We start from the raw sequence: 5,601 nt of genomic DNA, 5'->3' as shown, positions 1-5,601 counted from the left end.
CATTCCTTGGTTGCACGACCCCATTTATCTACCCGTGTGTGTGTTTCCATGTACCTCATTTTCTATTGGTCTACTTGTTTCACTTGCGAATTTGTGAATGTTTTCCAACATTATTGACTCTTGCTAACATTTTGCATCAAATTTTTGTGCCACTATCCTCACCGAGCTCTACCATAAGCCTTTACTTGTAGGTGTGAGTGAACAAGTCCGGTACCAATTCCACTATTCTTTCATTTCACATTGAGTAATACAAGATACATCCTCAACTTTGGGAAAAGGTAACTTGGTATTGTTTATCTCATTTCCTACTCACCTCTACTCGAGTCTTGTGATGGATAGGCAAGGCATTTCCTCTCCGGTCTACGACAACAACGACGGCGTGAACAACTACATCACAAAAGCGTCCATCTTTGATCTACAACGACAAATGCAAGGCGCACAATCAAGATTGCGAGAGCGCATCGAGAACCTCTCCATCGACATTCATCTCTCCGAAGCAAGGAAAAGGGACTACATCGACAACAAGCTTGCCGCACAAAAGGAGGAGCAAGATGCAAGGATGGAGGAGATACGAGCCTTGATCAAGTCGTCTTCCCCTTCGTCATCTTCAAGGCGATGACGTTCAAGCCACAAGTCTTCGGAGCGCGAAAAATATGCAAGTGCAAATCGTCATCGTCCACATCTACATGGCGACCACCATCACGTTCGTGATCAACATCGTCATGAAGGGCAAGTCACCTCCAAGCATCATGTGCACGACGACGACGAACAACATCTACTATGAGCTCAAGCACGACAACGACATCATCATCATGAAGATGCTCCACAAGTGCAAGTGCACAAGTCCCAACAAGCCCTACTTCACGCCAAGTCGAAGCTTCATAAGCACAAGAGAAGACCGCGAGACAAGCACCACCAAGACGGTGCTACGACTACACCAACCACTTTGGCATCTTCTCCAAGTGCTATCGAGGCATCTTCGCCTTTGGACGTATGGCATCTTCGCCTACTTCCCACGAGTACGCCTACAACGACTTCATCAAGTCCAAGGCGACCACCTATGAGCGAGGGCGACACTTCCATCTTCGGAAGCCCCTCAAGGACGATGGTCGAGCATGGGAAACTCCCTTCGGTCATGGAGACGAGCTACGAGGTGCCACATCATATGGACCTCCAACACCAAGACGGCGACAAGACGGTTGAGAAAGGGCCATCCCCTTTGACTACGGCGACAAGCGCGAACCTCTTCAACAACATGAAGATGGTGCCCATATTGGACTCATCCTCCGAGTCAAGCTACGAGACCGCGCATGGAGACATTTGCACCTACATCTCTCCGACACCCACATATGTCGAGATGCCACATTTGCCATGTGAGGAGAGCCACCACCACATGAGTGACTTCACCATACGTGACATTGAGAGCATTTCCTATGAGAGGATGAGTGTGACCACCACTAGCCCCACACATGAGAGCATGCCATACATCCTATGTGAGGTTGAGCGCCATTTGAGTGACTCCACCAACAATATGAGTGAGTGCATCCTTGAGGGAGTGAGTGAGCCACAAGACTTAGTGAGTGAGGTAGTTGACATGGCATGTGAGGCCACCATGATTTCTAATGACTTAACCTCTACTCCTAGCGTGTTTTCTTCTTTCGTGCTAGGACCCATATATGATGACGCGCCGATACGCGATGACTACGTCCTCCCTTTGGACACGACGATGGCCATGGTGGAACATGATGCACCCCCCACATGGTTCCATCAAAATGAAGATGACAACGAGACGATCTTGAACACCTCACCTACAACACATGAGCGATGCTCCAAAGGTAAATAGGTGATGGTGCTTCTCTTGTCCCACTAGTGGACTCTCTTGACAACGATTGCTCCCATGATGTTGACCCACCTATTGCCATGCTTCATGCTAGTGAGACTTCTTCATGCCTTGAGTTACCTATTTATGATGAATATGATGATGAGCATGTTGAGTTGCCTAGTTGTGATACTATGCTTCATAGGATATCTTGTGAAAATTCTATTGGTCACGTCATGTTTGACAATCCATTGAACTTGTCATATGCTATGAGCGAGATCAACCATATTGCATCATTTCAATCTCAACATAGTAGCTATGCATGCCCCATTAAAATAAATCCCATTTGCACTTATGGCATAGATGATGAGATGACGGTCATTGGCTTATGTTTTTCATGTGATGATATTCCATGCTTCCTTTACATGATTTTCGCAATTCATCTACTATTCCATGCCATGATCACATTGCTCCAAATATGCATTGTTTTGGATGTTGTCAATATTCTCCAAGTGATGTTACCACCATTGCTCATGAGGAGACCCCCATAGTTTCCTCATACATATTAGGAGATCTTGATACATTTCATACTTTGCATGATTTCCATGATTGCTTGCACCATATGCATTCCATGAATAACAATGCTCTAGATATTTCCCATGATGCATTACACAATTTGAGTCTCCATTATGCTATACATAATAACAAACCTCTCATGATGGATGACATGTTTCTATATCACGCATCTCATTTATTCGAGCATTGGCTATTTTGTGCTCACTGACACTTGCATGTGCGCATCATGATGGATGATGTGTACATCTACCACGCATACACAATTTTTCCTTTGTCTTTGTTGTGTGTAGGTACTCATGTACACTCGTCAACCTGTCAATCCCAATAGTTGACGAAACGAGCTCTTGAAAGCAATGATGACTTGGGATCCCATGGACTATCCGCACCAACGTCCCCTTCGCGCAAGGACTACGCGCAACTCCTCTACTTGGCTCTCACACGGCTATGGGCCATTTACCACTTCTCACATTATGCTCATTTTACCGTGTCCACTTTGCATGCTATGCTTGCTTCTATGCCTTTGCCATGCAATTGTGACCCTTTCTTGCATCTACCCATGTTTCATCATTATGCTACTTCTATGTGTATTTGCATGCTCGGTGGAGATCCTTGTTGCTATTGCCATGTTTATCATGTGCCCCATGCTATTGATACTATTGTCCTCATATCTTGCTTTCATGCTTGTTCTATGACATGTGAATTATTCATGCCAACTATTTGCACCAATGACATGTTTGCCATGATTCCTTCTAGTATGTTGCATCTTCGCACTACTAGCATACTTGACTTGATTGCTATGATTGCTTGCTATGTTGCATCACCCATGTTCCACTATCACTTGCTTTCTTGGGTTGATGACACATATGTTCATGCCTCTCACATGATATATCTTGATCATTGTCTCTTGTGTCCATTAGTTGCCTCTTTCGTATCCACTTGTATTGAGTGCAACCATACTATGCTTATTGATCTTGGAGACTTTGACACCTTACTTGTGATGCATACTTCTTTCCTTGAGCCTCTTGTATTTGGTTGTTCTCGCATCATATGCCTACATACTATGAAATGCTCCCTTGTCCTTTCTTACGATGAGCATGATGCATACACTTGTTGGGTATCTCGCCCCTCGAATGATAGGTCTTGCTTTTGCACTAACCTCATTTGTTTTTCGAAGTGTTTCTCATGTTCTTTCATTTTGAAGGATTCACAAGGCGGTACCATAAAGACACATTTTGGGTATGTGAAGGCGTACAGGATGTGCACCACCAACATTTGTGAGAATCTCCTAAAGGTGAACTCCTTCCCTTTGAGCCATCTTCAAATATGCATATTGGATGGGCCATTCTTTCATTGTTGTCTACATGATACATCTATTGGATGGAGGACCGACATTGGTGATGGACCCTATGGACCTTCAAGTTGAGGAGTGCCACGACATCGACCTATGGTACATCCATGCCTACCATGTACATGGCGATACGGTTTACGATCCGAGGTCGGATCTTTCCAAAGGGGGAGGAGATGATACGGAGCATCCCACGTTCATATCCATGTACACCTTCATAGCACATCAAGCCCCAAGTGGACCTATCGGAGTTAAGGTGAACCCTCTCTTCTTCGAGAACATCATGAATATCCATTGGACTTGCTTGCTACCTCACCAAAGTGCTCTATGTGTCCTTAGGTACGAAGACTGACGCCCACAAGCTGGTGAGGGACACCCCAAAGGAGTTGGATAAGAACCACAAGGCCACGAGGAAGAAGATGGAGCACAACAGGAGCTGGACAGGAGGTCCCAGGCGACCCCGTGCGCACAGGCCCCCGAGACCCCGTGCGCACGGACCACTCAGGGAGTTGGCGCTGGAGCACCCCGTGCGCACGGGCCTATACCGTGCCCATGGGACCCCCGTGCGCATAGGCCCAATTTACCCCGTGTGCACGGGCTCATTAGGATGGGCGGCTATGATCCCCAATCTGAGCCCCTCTTCACCCACTTCGACCCCAAGACCATATATTCCGTACCTAGACCATTTGTTAGGGGAGGCAAAGTAGTTGATACACATTGGTGAGCTTTGCTCCATGGATTCACTCCTCTAGGAGATCAAGACCTCCTCTTGGAGTGACCAAACATCAAGACCTCCCTCTTGGGGAAGGATCCCATTCATAGGATCATCAAGCCCTCATCTCCTTCATAGGATTTGGGATGAACTCTACCATGTATCTTATTTCCCTTTGTTGTTCATGTACCTTGTGGATCTCATGTGTTTGATTGTCTAGTGGATGTGTGATTTGACTTGTTCTTGAGTGCTCCTCTTGTTTTCCCTCCTTTGTTCATCTTGTTCTTGGGGATTCCACCTCCAATTCGTGAAAGATCTTCTCTATAGGGTTCCACCCTACATCATTATGTCATACCATGCCATATTCCCGAAAAAACTAGTGAGGACGCATCTGGTTCGACAACAACTACGATGGTTCTCACATGATTCACGGGCACACAAAAGTAGCTGCAGTTCCCATAGACGGATTCAAACAGAGTACTAGCCCTAGAGGGCTCGATAATAGGCAAGATTCAGATAATTAGACACAATCCAAACTACTATTAAAGACAACTGGGGCAACTATTTCATGCCTCGATCTAATTTGGGCTGGACACAAGATGGACCTTGCCATGATCATCATCGCGGACATCCCGCAGCAGCTCAATCCTATGAACCTTCATGAAGATAACCTTGTGGCCTTGCCACTCATAAACTTGTTTGTGGAGGCATGCCACGTCATCTTCCTGCATAAGCTTGACAAGAACAGTATGCCTCACAAACGAAGGAGTAGCTTTGAACTTCTTGTGCTTCAGTACACCCTAGACAACACGCCTGACAACAATCAGGCTCGAATACAACTCTTCATTGGTATAATCGCAAATGGCTTCCAGGATCCAACAGCCTAAGAACTCTGTTTTCCCGGTGCATATATTCAGGTCATCCGCCTCATAGCGACTGACATGTACAACCATACAATCCTTTTCTGCATCAGGGCTCTAATTGAAACAGAAACAAATTCTGAATTACCTTCCAGTATAAGAAACACAAGTTATTTAAACCACTATGTATAGCATGGTATCGAAGCTAATAAACTTTTTCATTATTCATCACCACATACTTAGATGAAAAACCACAATCGAGATCGGCAAAGAAGAAAATCACCTTGGG

Source organism: Triticum dicoccoides, chromosome 3B (assembly GCF_002162155.2).
Source record: "Triticum dicoccoides isolate Atlit2015 ecotype Zavitan chromosome 3B, WEW_v2.0, whole genome shotgun sequence".
In the NCBI taxonomy this organism is placed as follows: domain Eukaryota; kingdom Viridiplantae; phylum Streptophyta; class Magnoliopsida; order Poales; family Poaceae; genus Triticum; species Triticum dicoccoides.
The sequence above is the reverse complement of the archived record's forward strand: the minus strand, read 5'-3'. Positions refer to the sequence as shown.